The 22,367-nt window shown below is 35.8% G+C and overlaps 1 long non-coding RNA gene across 1 annotated transcript; it reads right to left on the bottom strand.

The window, feature by feature from the left end:
- Nucleotides 1–818: 818 nt before the first annotated feature.
- Nucleotides 819–19,407, bottom strand: LOC103093778 (uncharacterized). Its single transcript, XR_001627475.2, has 3 exons — nucleotides 19,254–19,407; nucleotides 1,433–1,539; nucleotides 819–1,195 (listed from the first exon to the last, which is right to left on the bottom strand). It is a non-coding gene; the product is annotated as an uncharacterized LOC103093778 (long non-coding RNA).
- Between the last annotated feature and the right edge of the window lie 2,960 nt (nucleotides 19,408–22,367).

The following is a 22,367-nucleotide window of genomic DNA, read 5'->3' on the forward strand; positions in this document are numbered from 1 at the left end:
AAACTGATGGACAATTTTGCTCTCCCCAGACAGAGGGAGTACCAGGCTAAAATTATATCAATCTGTACCCTTAAATATCATTAGTCTAGAGCAGTGATGGCAAACCTATGGCACACAGAATACTCTCTGTGGGCATGAATGCTGGCTCCCCTCACAGTCCCCAGAGTCCATTACTAGAAAGACAAAGGGACTTGGAAGGAGCTGCTCCCCTCTCCCTCACCACTGTTCCTGATGACATTTTTTCCCATTCTCCGCTCCTCTGTCTAGCAGCCCAATGGAAGCTCAGAGGAGAGAAGGTGGATGACTCACAGATGGCAGAGCTAGAGGGGAGCAGAATGATCAAGCCATTCCCCTCCCCCTCTCTATGCTCTCTGAGGACATTCCTCACTTCACTCACCCCTCACCCTGAAGCCCAATGGAAGTACTTCCTCCCTCCCCTGTGTGGGGTAAGGGGAGGGGGCAGGGCACACCAGGCAGGGCCCAGCACTCCATCTCTAAAAGGTTCCCCACCACTGGTCTAGAGGATATAGTTTTCAGATTAAAACTAAATTTTTAATTATTCATTAATAAGAGGAAACCAAAATATATAAGCAAGGTTTGACTCCCTTCCTATGAAATACTAATTCTATAAATTTATGTAGCAAGTAGCAAAGAAACATTTATCAAAATCAGTATCCAAAAAATTCTATTAAAATATATGTACATTTATATATAAATATATTTAATAATTTAACATTATTAAATATATTTATATGCTATATTACATATAACATAAATAATAATTAGTAATTTAATTATATAGACTGGACAATACAGAGTGAAGGAGCACTTTTATTGAGAGCAAAACAATTTAGCTTGAATTAGAGAGTTCCAGATTTCACCCACAGGGGAAGTTCTCTGAAGTCTCTAGTATAGCAAGCTACAGTAGGAATATGATGGAGGCTGCCAGTTCCTCTCATGTTAGCTTCTTCCCAGAGACATTTTCTCTTCAGCAAAGAAGTGTTCTTGGAATTATCCATCTTCTTTTTTGAAGCTAGAAGCCAGAAATGTCCAAAGCACCGAAGAACTTAGAGACTTGAGAGAACTAAAGAAACTGAAACAGAGCACTCCTTTCTCACCAACTCTGTTCTGTTCCTCAAAATTGTTGCAGGTCAATGATTTATGTCAATAAGGAGGGAGTTCCATACCTTTGAGACTGGAGATATAGAAATAAAAATACAAATATATGCTTATATATGCATTCATACATATATATAGATTATATATCATTAATATATAATATTTATCAACATGTTATTTTATAATGTATTATACACATATACATATGTAATACTATAACAATATAAATGGAAACAAAAAATGGACAAAGTACATTCAAGATAAAATTATAATACTAAAAATTTTGTCCTAAAGAAGAGAGAAGAAAACATACCTTCCTTTTCCTCTACTTTCCAGTGCTAGGGGGCTTCAGGTATAGAGCAAGGATTTTCAAAGTATGGTATAGGACCCCAAGGGAGTCCTTCAAACCATTTCAGGTTTCTGCAAGGTCAAAACCATTTTAATAATAATCCCAATATGCTAAATATAACTAGATTTAGCTCAAATAAAATCTCTTTAGAAGGTCTTCAATAATTTTTAAGAATGTAAAGAAATACTAAAACCAAAAAGTTTGAGAACCAATGATGTAGAACTGGGAAGAGGGAGAAGAATATATCTAGAAAAGGAATGTAAAAAAAAAACACCAAAAAACAACCAACAAATACTTAAATTTCACGCCTACTATGAGCCAGACACTGTGAAAGGTTCTGGGAATACAAAGATGAAAATTAAAGAGTCCCTGCCATTGAGTAATTTATATTCTTTTGGAGGAGACAAAACGCACACAAATAATTAAAGAAAAATAATATAATAATGCCCTTTCCTGAGATATTTACATATATTTCATGTAATTCAATAAAAATGTAGTGAGTACAGTAGGGAGTACACAGTTAAAATTCAATAAATAGTTGGTGACCCAATAATTTATGGAGACACATATACTAGTATCTGAAGGGAAAAGCAAAAATTATCACTAAAACAACAACAACAAAAAGTTTTACTTAATGAGTTTAGTCTCCTTCCTTTTCTCCAAGGAACCTATCAGATTTGTTAGTAGACCAAAATAAATAAATAAATAAAACTCCTCTTTTTCCACCCTTCCATTCAAATTAATTTAATAATTCTAAAACAACCTTCTAAGCAACTTCTGCTCTTGCCTGAAATATTCTCAAGTACCTCAGGTGGCTCAATAAAAATGTCTGTGTCCTAATTTCAGTAGGGGGTGCACAGTAGGTATTCAATAATTGGTGATGAAAGTCTTTTTATAAATCATTTTCTTAAGCAAATAATCCTCTTCTTTATTTCTAAATATAAAGCATTATTTAGTGCTCAATGATGACCAGACATAAAACTGTTAGAATTTACAAAGTGTTTTTTAACAACAATATGGTGAAACATAGTATCCCCAAATTTATAGATGAAAAAGAAACTTAAAGGAGTATTATATGAGTAAGCTCTGTGGTCTCTGTTATCCTCCCTCCCTCCCTCTCTCTCTTTCCCCCTAACCCCATCTCTCTCTCTGTCTCTCTCCTGCCCCCTCACCCTTCTCTCTTTTCCTCCCTCCCTCTTTCTCTCTCTGTCTCTGTCTGTCTGTTTGTCTCTCTTTCAAGGGTTGTAGAGTTTTGTGAATTTCCCCAACTAGAACTGAACTCTGAACTCCCCATCAAAGATGAAATTTTACCTTCTTCTTTGAGTGTGCTGTAATTCAGTGAACACTATTCACATGACCTTGATATAATGGCATTGGCACTCTGCAGAGAAATGACACATCTGGATATTGCATATAGTGTTTACTTTTGGCATATAATCAATGTGCAAATAAATAGCACACAATACATAACATGCTGTTGTTGGTGTTCATCCTTCATTTACAAAGAAGACCCATGTTATCATGGGGTGATGTCCTGACTTGCTTGTAGATTAAGTGAGGCAGAGTTGAACAAAGTCTTCAGTCCCACTCTCTCTTTGAAAGTCACTGAAATCCAGTGGCAAGACAAAAGTCAGGATGACTGGCAATGGCCCAGAATGCAGTAGATTCTTCAATGTCTAACCACACTCTAAGGACTCCACAGCCCCAGCTTCAGCCAGCTTCATGGCCATTCGAACAAATTATTCTCATGTGCCCATTCTGCCAGGAGAATTTTTAACATGCTTGGGGTAGATCACACCCTAACTTACCTATCAGTTACCCTTAACCATATGAGGTATTCTGGGGGGGACTAAAACCTTTGTATGAAGGCTTGCCTGGCCCTTTTCAGGGCTGTTCTACTTTGTAGCCCAACTCTCACCTATGACTCCAAGAAGCTGTAGCATGTGCAGAGACTATCTGCTCTGGTAAAACTGTCTTGGTAGAAGAACTAAAGTAGCACTTAATGCATAACAAAATATCAAAACAACAAAGTGATTACAAACCCATCATTCTTATTTAACCCATGAAGAATAGAATGTAGAAATTGAGAGAGAGAAGAAAGAGAGATATGTATATATGTAATATATGTGTATGTATGCATATATATATATGAAGATACCCACTCCTGCTCTCAATTCTTTGATGCTCAACTTAATAATCAAAGAAAAAGAAACCCTGCAAGATCTCTGTAGGACTCAAAGTATCAAGGATGGACTTATGATCCAATGAGTTCATTTTGTGGTATGGATATAGTCCTTAGTAACTTGTCACTAGTAAGGATATCTGACAACTGCACATCCAAAGCAGAGGGAGGGGATTAATGGCTGACCAGCAAGAAGCCTGCTGCCATCTTGTTCTGATTTGTACTCTGCCGCTGCTTTCAAGCCTGATTTTACCCCCTTAAAGTCTTATTTCCTTCCAAGTATATATGGCAGCAGCAGCAAATGATACAATTAGAAATTTATTCTATTGACATAAGACTTTATCTTTTGTGAAGTGCAAATACTTCTGGGAGAGTTAAGATATTAAGGTTCATCCACTAATAACATCTTATGAATAAGTTTTCATATCACTTCATACAGTTGAGATAAGTCTAGAAGAGGAGATAGGATGGATAATGGGAAGACAATGGGCACTGACCACTGACCACATGGCACAAAGGTGCCAAGGAAGACAGAAAAGGGCAGAAAGAGGATGACAAGATCATTGACCAAGAAAAGAACCACAGAAACAATCTGTTCTAATACCATCATTTTATAGAGGATCATTAAGGCTCATAGAGAGTAAATGACTTGTCCAAGGTTACACAGCCTAGGAAACAGAACTGGTGGGATCAGAACGAAGGTCTTCTGACAGGTGACTCTTCATACCACACCAATCAATATCCCCTGTTGTTATAGACTGCAAAGACAAACTTACTTCAATCCTATTTCAGAATCTGGTCTCACCACAGTCTTCTCTTAAGATTCCTCCACACTCTCCCGATCCTTGAATCTTTAAGGTTAAGACTTAGTTCTTGGAATTTCTTAAAGAGGTGGACTGCCATTTCTTTCAATAATAGGCTGCAATGGGGAATGGGAAGACTCATTGGAACATAAGTTGGATTTTACATTAGGACTGGCCGGACAGAAAGCAGGAAAATTTGATGAGTGTCTGGTTGAGATCATATAAATTCACAGAATCCAGGCACTGAAAGTATATATAGGCTTTTGCTTTTGAAAAGAAATATACTTCTTTAAATATAGCAAAGCCCAAATGTGCAGCCAAAACATTGCCCAAAAAGTAATAAGAGGGGAGGAATGTCATGTAAAGGCATATTTCTTATTTATCTTGCAACCAATATATCTTACATGGCTCAGCCCAGCCAACAGGTTGCAAACAAAGGGAGAATTCTTTACTCACAAGGCCAATTGGCAAGAGGAATTTGAGTTGATGAGGAGAAGTTTGATTTTGTACTATCAGCCAGCATCTCTCAAAAGGACAAATATGGGTTTCTTCCAGGAAAGTGTTTCCACAGTTCAACTAGTGGAAAATTGTTTCATAGCAAGAAAAAGAACACAGTGTTTTCAGAAGCTGATGAAGCAATACTGTGATAGGAGAATTTCATCCTCACTAGGGTATTTGATGGGGAAAGAGAGAAACTAATCAACCAGGTAGAATAAATCAGATGCAGCCTGGAAAGTCAGCAGACCTCTGTAATTTTACACAAATTAATGTGTTTTCTAGTGTTAAATTAAGAACTTATTTCAAGTCAGGAAGATTTGGTTCAAATTCCTCCATAGACACTAAATAGCTGTGGGTCCTTTGGCAGCTCACACATCCTCACTGAGGCTCAATTTCCTCATCTGTAAAATGGATATAATGATAACAAATGATTTACCAGATTAGTAAAGCAATCTGCAGATTTTATAGTGCTAAAGAGATTAAACCATGATCATTAGCATTTCTTCATTGATAATTAGTCAACAGGCAGTGTATCTGGTCGATAGGGTACTAGAGGTAGAGTTAGGAAGACTGGACTTAAAATCCTGCTTCTGACACCCTATGATCAAAGGCAAGCCACCACCTCTCTACTTAGGGTACTCTCTAAAACTTATCCATTAAGTCATACCTGACAGTTGTTTTGCTTTGGTAGAAATTGTTCCCAGCCAATGAAATCAAAGATCCTTAAGGATCAATTGATTCAGAATCATGCTGTGGTTGTTGCTTAAGTGTAGTCTTCATTTAAAAATTTTAAAAACCAATTACTAGATAGCATCTAGCATAAATAATTTTCTTTTTAAGATGGTTTATTGTCCAGTCATTTTTAGTCATGTCCAACTCTTCATGACACCATTTGGGATATTCTTGACAGAGCTACTGCAGTAGTTTGTCATTTCCTTCTTCAGATCATTTTACAGATGGGGAACTGAGGCAAATAAGGTTAAATGACTTGCCCTGGGTCAGGCAGCTAGTGTCTAAGGCCAGATTTATAATCAGGAGATGAATCTTCCTGGCTCCAGACCCAGGACTCTATCCACCGCACTACCTAGCTGCCGCAAGATGATATATTGTCCTACAATGATTAGTTTTCATTAATCAATGAATAAATATTGAATATTTGTTATATTCCAGATGTCATGCTAAGCTATGAGGATATAAAGAGAGACAAAAGACAGGTGCCTACTCGTAAGAAGCTTACAATCTGAGATAGCATTAAACAAATATATAAAGCAAAGTATATCCATGATATATAGGAAATAATTAACAGAGAGAAGGCTCTAGAATGAAGAGAGGTTGAGGAAGGCATCCAATTAAAGATAAGATTTTGGGTAGGATTTAAAAAATGTCAGGGAGGTCAGTGGACAGAGAGAGGGAAAAAAGTGTTTTTGGCATAAGAGATAGCTATAGAAAATTCCTGGAGCCAAGAGATGAAGTATCTTGTTCTTAAAACAGTCAAGAGGCCAATGTCACTGGATCAAGAGTATATGTTCAAAGAGTATATGTTGGAGAGTAAGATGAAAGAAAACTGCAAAGGAAGGAGGAAGCTAGGTTATGGTGGGCTCTGAATTTCAAACAGAACTGGTTTTTAAATTCTAAAAGCAATAAGGAACCACTGGAGTTTATTGGGAAGGAAGAGGGAGGTGACATGATCAGACATGTCCTGTAGGAAAATCACTTTAGTAGATGAATGGAGGATAAATTAGAGTGGGAGAGACTTGAGGAAAGGTGCAGCAGGACACTACAAGAATCAAGGTGTGAGGTGATGAGGGTGAAGACCAGAGCAGTGATACTGTCAGAAGAGAAAAAATGAGCATTTTTTAGAGATTTCGCAAAGTTGAAATTCTGAGACATTTACAGCAGATTGGATAAGGGAAGTGAGAGACAGTGATGAGTCCAGGATCCCTTGACCTAGGAGAATGGTGTTACCCTCTACAGTTATAGAGAAGGTAATGTGATCCTGGGACAGTCACTTAATCCCCATTTCCTATCCCTTACCTTGGAACCAATGCACAGTATTGATTTGAAGATGGAAAGTAAGGTGTTGTTTTGTTTTGTTTTTAATAGGGAATGTAGGAAGTGTTGATGTTTAGAGGGAGGGGAGGGAAGTTGAGTTCAGTTTTAGACATGTTAACTTTAAGATGTCTACAGGACATCAATCTGAGATGTCTGAAAGGTAGTTGGACATGTGAAATTGGTAGTCAGCAAAGAGTTTGAACAATATAGATTGATTTGAAAGACATCAGCATTGAGATGAAACTTAAGGAATTCTTTTAGCACCTCAGGATACAGAGGTATCATAACCTACTGATAATATACCGATACCGATACTGATAATAACACTACAGTAATATAGCATACTAAGCATATTTTATTTCAAGTTTATAGTCTCCTGATAGTGGGGCCAGAAATAAGATATATATATATAAATACATAAGGGGAAAGTGTGATGTGATGAAGCATAATGATGGGCTTTGGGAAATTTGTGGAGGGAAATATTGATTTCACTTTATGGTGGGGTGATCGTCAAAAAGACCAAACTTTCATAGGTGCTTAAAGGAAGAAAAAAAGAAGGAAAGGAAGGAAAAAAATAACCATAAATGTAGTTCAGTGAATCACTTCCTGATTTGAATAGTATTAACAAAAGAATGGACTTGGCAAGGGAAAGGTAATTCATGATGAATTGTCCAGTTTTCATGAAAGTAATGTGATGTAGAAGAGAGTTGATGTTGAGCAGAGAATATGTTGAGACTGGAAAGGTAACCAGATTACAATGGATTTTGAAATCAGATTTAGGCTTTTGTTTTTCAGGTTTGGAAAGCACCTTACCATCTTCTTTTAAAAAGACAAATGATATATGTAGTGGAAAGCGCTTAATTTGGGGGTCAGAATACCTGGGTTTAGTGTAGATATTTGCCTCTTACTCTTTGTATGAACTTGGGCAAATAATCTCCTTTTTCTGGGTCTTAGACTCCTCATCTATAAATCAGGGAGTTGAACTATATGATAAGTAAAGTAACTTAAAGCTCTTAAAAACTACCTTATGACTTAAAAATGAATTCTAATTTCTTCTAATGATTTCACATTCTATTTCACAATCATTCTAATGATTCCACAATTTTGTTTTCTAGAAAAAATTGAAGAATGTATTGAAGAACTATGATGCTATCTACCAAATCAACTCAGATCAATACCATCAACTGGGACAGGCATAATCTCTCATCAGATAATTTTGGGAAATATGAAAAACTTTGGCCATGGCTGCCCGGTTCCCAGCCCCAGTTCTTAAATTTTGTTAATCCATGGGAACTGATGAGATCACAAAGTAAATTAATATAGAGAGAGCAAAGGACCTAGGATAGACTCTTGAGGAACATATATGGCTGTGGGATATAATATGGAAGCAAAGAGACAGAAAACTTACATTCATATAAGATGAAGGAATGGGAATGAATAGTGTACAAAAAAAAAACTAGAGAGAAAAGAAAATTAAAGAAGAGAGAATGATTAACAGTTTCACAGGCTGCAGAGAAGTCAAGGTGAATAAGAAATTTTAAAAAGCCCAGAGTCATTAGTCACTTTGGAGGCAATGGTTTCAGTGGAGTGATATGGTCAGAAATCAGATCATAAATGCTTAAGAAGAATGTAGGAAGGAAGAAAATAGAGGGAACTATTATAAAGACTTTTCAAGGAGTTTTACTACAAAGGACAGAAGAGACATAGATGGAAGGATCAAGTGAGGGATTTTTTCAGTAAAGAGAAGATTGATAAATTTTAGGTAGAACAAAATAAGCCAGTAGACAGGAAAAAGATAGAAAATAAGTGGAAAAAGTGGCATTGATAAGCAACAATATAGCAGAGGAGATGGAATGGAATGAGATGACTTGACCAAGTAGAGGAGTTAGCCTTGGTAAGGAGTAAAGCTATTTTGTGATGTGAGATGAAAAAAGAAGAAAGTGGCAAAAGGCACTTGAGTAATAGGAGATGAAGAAGAAGGGAGAAGAGAGAGTTCATGGCAAACAATTTCAAAATTTTCTATAAAATATGAGGCAAGGTTCTCAACTGAGGAGGGCAGGAAATAAGCAACAGGAGGTTTGAGGAGGGATAAAAAAAAGTTAAGAACCATTGTGGGGAGCAGAACAATGAGTTGATAAAGGAGGAATAGTAGAATCATTAAAGCCCAACTGAGGTTGTATAACATAGATTTGTAGTGGGCCTAGTCTTTGTTTAGCCATAAATTTTATTTGAATTTGCACTGAAAGAGTAAACTATTTATAAAATAAAAATACACACAAGATATAGAATAAACCTTAGTTAATACTTGAAAAAATTATAGTGACCATTTTGATACAGTACCCAAAGGCAAATTGCACATGCATAGTGCTTTACTGAGTGTATTCAACTCTTCTGAAGAATTCCTGACTCACAAAGAGTAGTTAGCAGTGGCCATTCCCCACCATAGCATGCTCAAAATCACCTGAATTCTAGGAAATCCCATGCAAGCTTGAAAGTCTTGCATCATTCCATGTGCAATTTATTGAGAATTTTGCCATTAGACTCCATTGGTTTGGACTCCATCATGCCCTAGTAACCTCATCATCCTAGATCATATTAGCCTTGGTATTCATAACCACACTCTGCCCCTGGGACCTCTCTGATTGGAGGGAGGAGTGTAGTTCTTCCCCAAACCTCCATTTAAGGAAGGTGCCAAGGTTAGTCATCTTCATTTCCCACCAGATTCCACTCCTTTGAATTTCTCTATCATCCCCTCCACTCCAAGCCTCATTCTTTTTTTCAACTTATGAGTTGCCTTTAGCTCATTAGATCATAGCCTCCTTGATGATGGGAATGGTCTTTTCTTTTTTCATATTTGTATTCTCAGTGTTTAACACAGTGTCTGCTTGGCACATAATAATTAATAATAATAATAATAACTTAATAAAGGATGGTTGACTGATGGACTTTTAAAGTCCTCCTTCCTTCCATTTGTGATTTATTGATGGAACTTACAGTTAGAAATAGCAAAGAATTTCCTTATTATCTGTGGAATGGGAAGAAGTAATATTTCTTTAGAGGTAGACTCTTCACATACTCACTCTCTTTGTCTCTTTCTCTCTGTGTCTCTCTGTCTCTCCGACTCTCTCTGTCTCTGCCTGTCTCTCTCCTACTTGCATCCTACTCCCTGCCCAGAACTGAATGTTATTCAAATTATACACACACACACACACACACACACACACACACACACACATATATATATATATATATATATATATATATATATATATATATATATATATATATATAACATGGAGAAGGTAAATCACAAAATTAAAGAGAATAGGCAATGTTCTCATCATGAGATTTCTTTTTAAGGTTGTATAATCTCTTTCAATAACTTTTTAAAATTTGAACTTGCACTGAGCAAACTATATAAAAATAAAAACACGTATAGAATATATATTAAAACAAAATCACTACTTAAACTAGAATTAGTTAGTAACCTCTGCTTTGACTTACTTTTTTATATTCCAAAGAAGAATTATGTTTGCATAGTCTCTCCAGAGTGCATTCAACTCCTCTTAAAAATTTCTATTTACAAAATAATTCTCAAATTTGTTGACTCCTGTGAATTTTAGATTTTCTCCACCATGATTAAATCTTTAAAATCCCAAGAAACAGAAATGTCAACACCCCTACTTAAGGATTAAGTGTTGAGGAGGATGACCTATGACAGACATGTGGTAGGAAATGACAAATAAGAAACAACTGACAGACCCTCTGTCGTAAGTCAAGCTTAAGTTACCATGTGAGATGCAGGAAGTGATGTAAAAAAAATCTATATATTCATGTCACTTCCTCTTGTTGGGCTCTTTTTGGCGACAGAGGCATTGAGCTTGGGTTCTCTCTCTCTCTCTCTCTCTCTCTCTCTCTCTCACTCAGAGTCTTTGTGTTCGACTAGCAGTGTGACTCCTGGCAGCATCTTGGCATCTTGGTGTGGGTCAGGTGAGGTGTCTTCCCTGAGCTCTCTCAGAGTTTAGGCTGGTTACTTTTTTTCCTTCACCTTTCCTAAAAGCACTATCCTCTTAGGAGGCCCCTCATCTTGGAGGAGGCCTCATGGCTGGAAATTGAGCTAGATTAAATCTTGGAGGAGTCCTCGTGGCTGAGGTTTCTGAACTCCCCTTGGCTCAGTCTAGGATGGAGAAATCTTAAACCCTTTTCCCTCTCTCTGCTTCTTTATTTCTTCCCTCTATATTAATTAAACCACCATAAAATTCCAAAACTGACTTGAGTATTTTTATTGGGATTTGAATTAATCCCTGGTGACCAATTAGTATAATATATTAGTCAAAAACCTCTAAATTTGCCCCTTACACTTCATTATGGAAATTATGAGTTAGATAATTTTGAAAATCAATTTTTTAAAATATTCTAACTGTACAAATATAGAATCACAGCACTCAAAGGACTTTAGATAGTCTACACCTTTCAATTTATAGATGAGGAAATCTATCTTTTTCAAGTGATTTTACAGTTGGATGAAATATTAGTATATTAATTCATAGGTCCAGTCAGATTTTGCTTCAAATTCAGAGAAAATTGGTTGAACATGTACTAATAACATTGAGCCTTAGTGTCTAGCTAATATATTGCAATATTTTCTCTAAGTTTATACCAAAGCCCCATTTAAAATTCATTTGTACTTGTCTTTGCTTCAAAATGATTCTTCTTTAATTGGCAGAGAAGGATTATTTGTGTTTTCATAAGAGAAGTGTTTCAAGGTCACTTCCTACCATTAATCCCTTGTCAATGTGTGTCATTTGAGACATTTCCTGTTAATTTTCAATTCTGCTGAAGAAGAGAAATTCCAAATAGTCTTATTTTTAGCCTTTTCTAGTATTAAAACCGTATTGGGGTCTGCCATCCACAATGTATTTTCCAAATATGACAAATGCCTAGTGTAGGTCCTCTATTACAGAGATATTCATCCTGCAAATATTTTCCCCCACAACATACTAGTAAGAGGAGCAGTATAACACTGATACCTCTATTTCCCAATTTTGGAAGGTATTTAATGGGCTTAATTAGTTTTATAATCAATTCAAAAGAGTTCAAAGTTTGAACATATAATCTTATATCTGAACTTCAAATTTTGACAGTTGACTATTATATCATACTGTCAAATTCCGCCTTTTCTCAGAGCACAGATTGATCAGTTCACTTGATCCAAACTTGATTCAAGCAAGTGAACAAATCCACCAAATAGGTTGGTGGAATTGTGGGGTACCAATGGCTGGCTGACTAATTTTAAAAACTGTTAATGGCAGATATAATTTTGAAAAAATCAATCATTAAAATTTTTGAATTGTATATATGATGGATGCTGGTGGAGTTGTGAACTGATCTAACCATTCTGAAGGGCAATTTGGAACTATGCCCAAAGGCTATAAAACAATGCATACCCTTGATCCAGTAAAACCACTACTATTTCTGTATCCCAAAGAGATAAAAAAGAAGAAAGGGAAGGACCCATATTTACAAAAATATGTATAGCAGCTGTTTTTGTAGTGGCAAAGAATTGGAAATTGAAGGGATATCCTTCAATAAGTGCATGGTTGAATAAATTGTGCTGTATGATATTAATGGAATGCTATTGTGCTATAAGAAATGATAATGATGAGCAGGTTGAATTCAGAAAGAGCTGAAAAGATCTACATGAACTGATGCAGAGAGAAATAAGCAGAATCAGGAGAACATGGTACACACTAACAGCAATATTGTGGAATAATCAACTGTGGAAGACTTAGCTACTCTCAGCAATACAATGATCCAGGATAATTCAGAGGGATTTATGACAAAAAATGCTTTCCACCGCAAGAGAAAAAACTGTTGAAGTCAGAATTCAGATCAAAGTGTACAATTTTTCATTTCATTTTATTTGGGTTTTTATATTGGGGTTTTGGTTTTATGAGTGTTCTCTTACAAAAATGAACAATATGGAAATATGTTTTGGATGCTAATATACGTATAACCCATTTTGAATTGCTTGACAGCTGCAGGAGAGGAGAGGGAAGGGAGAAGGAGAGGCAATTTGTATCATATAACTTCAGAAAACTTATGTAGAAATTTGTTATTACATGTAATTGGTAAAATAAAATATCTTTACAAAAAAGATAACAAATTCAGTTTAACATGTATTCAGTTTGCAGTGCTAATAGGACCTCCTGATAGAGATGTTTGTCTAGTAGGAAACTGGAAAATGAGGAACTGGAGCTGAGAGAAGAGGTTGGGGAGAGATATATAGATTTAGGAGTCATTGCGTAGAGCTGATACTACTACTATTATCATCTATTTTTTTAATACTTAGGCTCCCTAAATCTAAAAATCATTCTGTCTATATAACTATTCTTCCTTGAAACATCTATACATAATCTTAGTCATAGCCCCACCAGACTTCATTCCTTTGGATTGGACTCCAGCATGATTGTTCCCTAAGAATTTCATCATTAGAAACCTCATCATACTGTGAGATTATACAGCCTTGGTACTTGTGTCTTCTCAGTACCCTCAGTACCCTTCACCCGTCTGAGTAAGAGGGTTAGAAGGACAAAGGGAGGAACTCTACTCAAAAGCCTCCATTTAAAGAGGGCTCCCAGGCCAAATATCTTTTAACTTCCCATATTGCTATATGCTTTTGGACTGGATTCCATGATAATCATGTTTCTACACTGTGAAACTTCCCCTTCAGCTTTTCAGCTCCTTTTTGTATGTTGTCTTCCCCCATTAGATTGCGAATTTCTTGAGGGCAGGGGCTATTTCTTTTTTTTTTTTTTCATATTTCTACCCCCAGTGCTTAGTATAGTGCCTGTCACATAGTAGGTACTTAATCAATGTTTATTCACTGATTATATCATAATTATTGATTTCAAGCTGGAAGGGACCTTACAAGGGCAAATCCAACACCCTCATTTTATACCTGAAGAAACTCTGAGAAGATAAATGACTTTCCTAGTGTCAAATAGCTAGTAAGTGCCTGGGGTGATATATGAACCTAAGTTTTCTTGACTCCAAGTATATAGCACTCTAACTGTTCTACTACACTGCCTCCTAGTTTTTACTTTTGTTTTTAGGTTAAATAAAGAAAAATGCATTAGTCTTACCTGGCTTTATACCTTCAACATATCCAATCACATAGAGTGAGAATTAATCAGAGGCTTTTTGTAAGATGTGAGATTTGTCAAATATATGAAAAGCAAGTGGTACAATTTGACACACTAGCTAAATATAGGAAGTGTTAACAGTCAGTTTTAAATAACTTTGATCTCCTGGATAAGAGAAAGGAGTACAGCTCATGATTAGCACAGTCCTTCAGCCAATGGTTGAAGTTATTTCTGCATTTTTCAAATGCTTTTCCTTGAACCTTTTCAAAATAAACTGTATAATTCAGCTCTATGTGCTTATAAGGCAAGGTTGATCCCCTATGATAGGATTACAATTCTGCAAAGCATAAAAACCCACTTAGCCATTCCTGCCAAAGCATGAATCAGATTCAAAATAATGGCCCCAGCTATGTTCTTTTTTTTCCATTCTCTAATATATCTTCATAGTTCAGCCCAAACAATTGCTCATAATTAAACTGATTGGAGGAGCAGACTGGCAGGAAATGCTGTTGGCAGAGTTCAGGCAGCCCTTCATTGTACTAGATATAGAACAATTACATCAGTTCCTACCATTTCCAGAGAAAGAGCCTATTTTGCAGGGTCAATGATAAAAGGGAAGAGGATGGAGGTAGCTTAATTTACATGTGCTCAATCAGGTTAATATACTTATTTTTTTTTTAATGAGGAAAGGAAGTGCCTTAAACAACAGAAGGGTCATTTTCTTCATCTGTTTTCAGTTCCTCTAGGGGCTACACAGTCCTGCTAACTATGAATGCTCTGCTTGCCAATGATTGAATTGTCTGCAAGAGAATACCCAGGTTCAAAGAAAAATTTACCCAATGTGTGTGACGTACACCAGGCTTCCCAAAACTTCAAGGGAAGTTAAATCTCTTCAGTGTTTCTGTTTGCAAAGTTAGAGATGCACCATCAGTCAGTCTTTTAACATCTGCTATTTTCTCAACAGACTCAGCATGAAACCAAATGTTAAAAAGAGATTTAATGTCTAAACAGAGTTGTGGGTAAGATAAGAGATGGCTTATGGGTTGTCTAGTTTCAGCAAAAGCTATTCTCCTTCCAAATAGCAACAGAAACAAACCAGATCTAATTAGAACCAAGACTGTGATGTCATAATTATCTTTATGTTTTATCAGCATATTCCATAAAGTTTTATCAAAAACAAGAATCTTAAGAAGTGAATTATATTTGAGCTTAAATATCAATAATTCATTTAAAAGAAAGTGAAATTAAAGTAGCAGGGATTTGATCTTAATTTATGACAAATTATATGAAGCATATGATACTCCCCTTGTCAAATATCCATCCAAATATTGAAATATTCTCTCAGAAAGTGTTTTGATAAGTCTTCCTCACTCTGGCTTGAACAACTTCTGCTATAGTGGAAAAGAATCTTGACAACACTGAGCCTGCCCTTAAGCAAAATTGTGAAGGGAACCAAGGGTCAATGACTTCCAGCTTCTAATAGCAAAGGTCCTGCAATATCTCTCAGGCACAGTCTTAAGGATAAGGAATGGCTCAGAGAGTATTATCAAGAACACAGCTGGAGTTAACCTTATGACACAAAAATATCACTTTCAGATTCTTCAGTATTCTAGATACTGGAGACCTCAGGCAGATTATAGTATAGCCTTGGCATACCAGAATTCTAGAGATCCATACAACAAAATGGAATGGAAATACAGGCATAAAAGGAAAGCTAGTTTCTGACATCTTCTTTGTTCTAATGCAAAGGGATCCCATACCCATTTTTCATAAACAATGAGCTCTGAAAATACACATGTAAGGAGCCAGCCTAGACAGCTAGACCAGAGGTTTGTTTCTTTTTTGCTTTTATCTGATGCCTGCAGGCAATTTCAAAATATTAAAGGTGATATTGCTCTACTGAACTTTCATTACAATTGTTCTACTTTCCTGATTATGGTAAAGAATGTTTGCCTTGTATAGCTATCACCCATTTTCCTTTTCAGGGCTCTACACCTGTACCTTCCAATGGTGCCCACTATCATCTTGCCTTCTGAATGGCCAGGGCTTCTCCCCAAAGTCTTCCCTACACTAATAGCATCCTAAATATATCTTTTATCCCTCATATATTAAATTGATCTCAATTTGCTTTCACTTGGAAAGAATTTGATAAACTATTTCACATGAAGTTTTATTCCTTAAATTCTTTATTGCTTAATATAATATGACACAAATCAATAAAATACTGATTCCTGGTTCACAGTTTCCATCTCATTGATTCATTCCATGGAGTTTTCAGCTTCCTAGTTAGCCATTTGTGGTGCCATGGGATCTGGTCTCTTAATCAGATGGCCTATCTTTATCCATTTTTTAAAAGTTTACTTATTTAATTAATTAATTTAGAATATTCTTCCATGGTTACATGATTCGTGTTCTTTCCCTCCTCTCCTCTCTCCTCCCATCCTATAGCCATGATCGATTCCACTGGGTTTTACACATGTCATTGTTATCCATTATTTTTTATTGTTCCATAAACTCATAAATTTAGATCTGGAAGATATCTTAGAAGTCATGTGATCCAAACATCTCATTTTACAGATGAGGTCTAGAAAGTTAAACAAATACATTTTTATATATTACATATATACACATATATAAAAACATTTGTATATACATGCACACATATATGTAGGCATATTTTTTCACTCACATATTAGACTTAATAAATTCTACGAGATATTTACCACTCATAGATAATACATATTTAGTAGGTCAAACTCTTTCCTCTAATTCCAAATCTAGCATTCTTTCCACACATTAATTTTCTAACATTTCCTCAGATGAAAACTTTCCTGTAGTAAATATTAATTTCTTTAAATCTGCAGAGTTCTAAATTTGTCCTGTTGGAGAAAAAAATCTACTATGCTCTACTATATATATATATATATATGTATACACACACACACACACACACACACATATATATTAGTCTTCCAGGAATAATTTTTATTAATTTAGTCATTGATCAGAGCACTGGGGAAAAAAAGGCAACTACTTTTAGATAGATCAACTAAAAGCTCCTTGCCATTGTCCTTGTCCTTGTTCAGTCACTACCTTAATTACTTCAAAGGAAAAGGCCTTTCTATGTTGATCAGAGAGAAAAGAGGACATTTCTCAGAATTGCTAGAGAAAGACTAGGAAGAGTTTCTCTTTTAGACTGGTCCAAAGGTTTCAAATTAGGGTACTGGAAAGTTGCTTTCTTAATACTTTCACATGGGGAGTGAGAGGTGAGGAGTGTTCCAGTTGCATCCATACTATCATTATATAAGATGATTCTATACATTTTTTCCCATCATAAACTATGTGTATGGTCATGTGTTTCTTCCCTCAGTGAGAGAAATTTGTAATTTAACAGGAAAAATATCTTAACTCAATGTAATTAATAGTGTGATTTTAGTTATTGCCAAAATTAAGAGAAGGTATTTACTTCATGGGGCAGTGGTCTTATACATGCACTTGAAATTATTATGTAGGGAATCACTTATCCAGGACAGAAGGAAGAATAGGTGGTATGATGTGATGGAAACAATTCTGGTTAAAACCTCAGAATCCTGGGCTCCAATTCCAGCTCATATAATGAATCACTCATTGTAGCCTTAGTCAAGTTCCTTCATCTCCCAGATTATGTTTCCTCTTTGGTAGAGTGGTAATAATTATACCTGCTCTAATTCTACCACAATATTGATATAAGATTCAAATGAGAAGTTATATGTGAAAGTCTTATATGACTTAATCCCAGGTTACAAAGGGGAATAAATTCTAGAAAACTACACAGTAACAAAAACTCTTAACTAAAGACACAAAAAATCTGTGGGTTTCATTAGTTTTTGACAAATATTCAGACATGTGCTTTAAGGAAAAATGCTTTTGAGCACCTAGGGAAAGAGTAAAAGTGGCAAAGCAATATGGAAAAGGATGACAAAGAAAAGAAGATGACAGATTACTAAAGATAAACTCAATCTAACTGTTCTAGTCACTGGTACTTGTAGTGCTCACTGTGTGTCCATGTGAAAGAATAAAAAGAAAGCTCATTGCTCTATTTAGAAAGATGCTATAGATTGCCAATTTTCAGAGTCCAGCTATAGTGGATATGGCCAAAGCTAGGATATGTAAGAATAATTACTAGGTTAGTATGAGTCAAGATTAACCTTGGGAGGTCAGGCAGAGTAACAAGCTCTGTGAGGTAACGAAGGGAACAGACAATAAGTAGAAGCCAAATATAAGTTGGATCAAATAAAAGATGATCCCAAGAGGAGAAGACCAAGCCAAGTGGGACACATGAAAATGTAAAGCAGAGTTTTAAAAATTGGTTCAAAAAAGAGCAACATAGCTAGACAGAAAGATGTGAAGAAGCTAGGTTAATCTAAGACACAATGGGATAATAGTGGGAATCCACTCAATGTTTTTAAAAGGCTTCAGAGTAAATTTCTCATCCTAAGGTAAATGCTTAATGTATCATATAATCACAAAATTTGTTTTTTCCTGAACTAAAACAATGATAATATTACATATGCTACATATGTTATATAACATTATGTATAATTTATATGTTTATTATATATGAAGTATATATGAAATTACCATAGTTTGCTGGGGAAGAAAGATCTTTAATCCTCTGTTGTTTTTCTAAATACCTCTTCAGATCAATTCATGCTGAATTGTTCTGGTAGCAAATTGTTGAAGGGTTGTTTCATTTTATATAACAGTTATGTTTCTAAAAAAAAGTATGCTTCTCATTCATTGCTCCCTGGCTTCCATTTCTCACTCTCCAGACTTCTTTCTCTTCCTTATTCCATTCTCTTCTCATTCAGGAAGATCCCTCCACCCTTTGCACCCCTTCCTCTTATTGGTTGTTTCTTCCCATCACCTCCATTTTAAGAAAGAGCTATGATCAGTCATGTTTAGTTCTTCATTCCTACACTCTTGACTGTACTTCTTTCTTTATTCTTTCCTAGTTACCTATTCTCCATGAAAGAGCTGTTCACATCTTTGGCCACATCATTAGGTTGTTTTGCACAAATTCATATAGATCAGTGACAATCAAAAGTCAAATCAAAACATCATACCTTAGGTTAGCTAGCAGTAGGAAAAGAGAATAGAAGTTCTTCCTTCTCACAAGTATGCAAACTCAGAAAATTATGTAGTGACCTTTAAAAATGTGTTATGTTTTTATGTCTGCCAATGGCACATCACATTATTTATGCATGAAATATGGATTGTTCTCCCTACCTGTAAGTAGAGCTAAAGAGCTTTGGGAATGTCATAGCATTCTATTCTACGGGTGAATAAAGTGTTCCATGAAAGAATTCAGGAGTGTTCCACAGAGAAAACAAACAAACAAACACATGATCTGAAAAGGCAGGGAAGAATCCTAACTTGTTTCAAGAGGTTTGGGAGCAGAAGAATATGATGCAAAAAAAAACATAATTTATAAACAGTTATTCTAATTAAACATTGTATTTCTTCACAAAACAAGAACTACTGGATATTTAGAGAGCTATATCAGAGAAACTTAGTCTCAGGAAAAATTTTCTTTTTGTTCACCCTGGATGGATGATGTGAAATCACAGGAGAAAGATGACCCAGTATTGGGCAAAGGAAGAAACAAGGAGTGATATTCTGTGATACCCTGCTCAGAAGCACCAAAGAGGCTATTTATCAAAATAATAGATATTATAGAGAATTCTTCTTTCTGTGTTTATCCATAGCAATTAATAATAATAATAATAATAATCTAGGTGGCTCAGTGGATAGAGAGCCAGGCCTAAAGAAAGGAGATCCTGGGTTCAAATATGATTTCAGATATTTCCTAGCTGTGTAATCCTGGGCAAGTCACTTAACCCTAGTTTCCTAGCCCATAGCACTCTTCTGCCTTGGAACCAATACTTAGCATTGATTCTTAGACAGAATACAAAGGTTTTAAATATACTTATATGCATTTGCTATGGATTCTCAAATATGTATTTGCCTAAAGTTTTGTAAATATATTCAAGAAGATTTTAAAATGAAAAGAGAGAAGAAAACTGTCCATATATGTCTGCCAAACCAGATACCATAGAGAGTTGTAAGCATAAAAGAGAAAGAAAATAGCACTTGAGAAAACCAGTAATTCCAGAAGACATCCAAGAAGAGAGTCATCAATAAAATTCATGGCCTTATATGTCTATACACAAATGAGTAATAAACAATATGAAGTAGCGATGCTAATGAAAAGAGACAGAACTGACCTCAAAGCAGCCACTGCCTTGCTAGGATGAGACTAGTAACTAATATATGACTACATATGCCTTGCTCAGAAGAAAAAGAATAGGTAAAAGGAAAGGTGGAATGTCATTTTTATTTTGAAAAATATATTCATGAGAGGATATTCAGGAAGCAAGTGAGAAAACATAATGAAGAATATTTGAATAAGGATCAATGCAAGGAGAAATGGAAATGTTACAGACCATCTCTGGGCAAGAGAATGGAAAAGATGAAGACTTCAGGCATCTGGCCAGTTGTAGAGTAGACTAGCAAAAAAATCTGATTTGGTAGTGTTGAGGGACTTGTATCATCCTAGCATCTGCTACACTTCTTTCATGTTCTCTCCCTGCCAAAAGCAAAGGAGTTGATCAATTGCTAACTTACAGAAATTATTATATAATATTATAGGACATAATATTATATAATCAGAATTAAGGTGAATAAGAGAAAGAAGGAATAGAAGGAAAAAAGGGCAAAAGGAACAGAGATATAACTTAAGCTGAAGGAAAAAGAGAAGAAGGAAAAGAGATAGAAGAAGGAGGAACACTCAAAGACTTGGCAAGCAAAATAAAGTGATGGAAATTGGGTGTGGTTGTCAATGAGCTAACAAGGTGAGAGAAGTTCTTATGTATCCTCATAGGATGGTCTTCTACATAGGAAAGAAGATAAGGGGGCTCAATGACTATCTCTATTCTGCAGGACATCAGGGAGAATGAAGTGTTCTTTCAAAAGGTGGCTGGAGAAGAATTCAGTGTTAAAAATGTAAAAGTATTTGAAGAGGTAAAGGGAGATCTTGACCTGTGTCATTTAAGCATGTAGTATAATGTGACACAGAGGAGAAAGAGAACAACCACTGAACTCATGGGGCTACATAACAAATAGGAAGCTTTTCCTAAAAGAGGAAGAAGTTGGACCTATTAATGAGGAAGTGATTGCTTATTTTCCAAGGTAGATTCACAAGTGCCATTAAGTAAGAAATCTTATAAGATAAGAGGAATAATAGGCGAGTAATAATAATTGATGTCTCCCTGCTGAGTCCTTCTGATTCAGCTCTCTGATGAGAGATATATAATAGTCTTTCTGGGCCATATATGTAGGAAATTACAGAGAATATCACAGGACTTGGAAAAATCATACTAACTCATTCTGAATATTCCAGTGGGCAAAAATCATATTGCTACAGGGTATACGGAAAGCTTTGGCAAGCATTACAAAGTCCTAAATAAGAAACTGAAGAACTTTGGGGTACAGATAATATTTTAATTACCAAAGAAAGCATGGGCTTGGAAGACAGTGACATAATTTAAGAAACTAGTAACAGAAAATAGGATTTAGATTTCTGAAACCATCATGAGAATGCTGGACTCCTAGCCAGGGACAGATTACCTCCAACAAAATTGATTAAAAATGTATTTACCTGACTTCTTGAAAATATAATAAAAGGCCTCTTAAGTAAAGAAAGTGTAGTATATACCCTGGATTCATTATTCCAACTCCTGCATGCATTGGCAGCATGGGTGCCCAGAACTGAGCTTCTACTTCTCAGTTCAGGATTGTAGGAATAGTCCAGGGAGGTTGGTGGGAGTATGTTTTTCTAATGGTGTTGCTAAAAAGCCCCTACCTGTGTGCTTTCCTGCCCCTAATGATCATCAGTTGATATAAATGATTCAATCTTAATTAGTTTTTAGACACACACACACACACACACACACACACACACACACACATGCTCTTTAAGGTGTAAGTTTAGAACAACATATCCTTTCAAGTATCTGTGACACACTCTCCCAACAACTCCTAAGTACCAAACTAGGTAAATGAGCAAGTGGTAACCTAATCAAGCTACTCATGGCAGTTAGGTGTCATCTTGCATCTCTTCCTGTAAGTCTATTAAATATTTCCAGTATTCTCAGCAATCAGGTTCCATAGTCTTTGCT

This window comes from Monodelphis domestica, chromosome 2 (genome assembly GCF_027887165.1).
Source record: "Monodelphis domestica isolate mMonDom1 chromosome 2, mMonDom1.pri, whole genome shotgun sequence".
NCBI classification, from domain to species: domain Eukaryota; kingdom Metazoa; phylum Chordata; class Mammalia; order Didelphimorphia; family Didelphidae; genus Monodelphis; species Monodelphis domestica.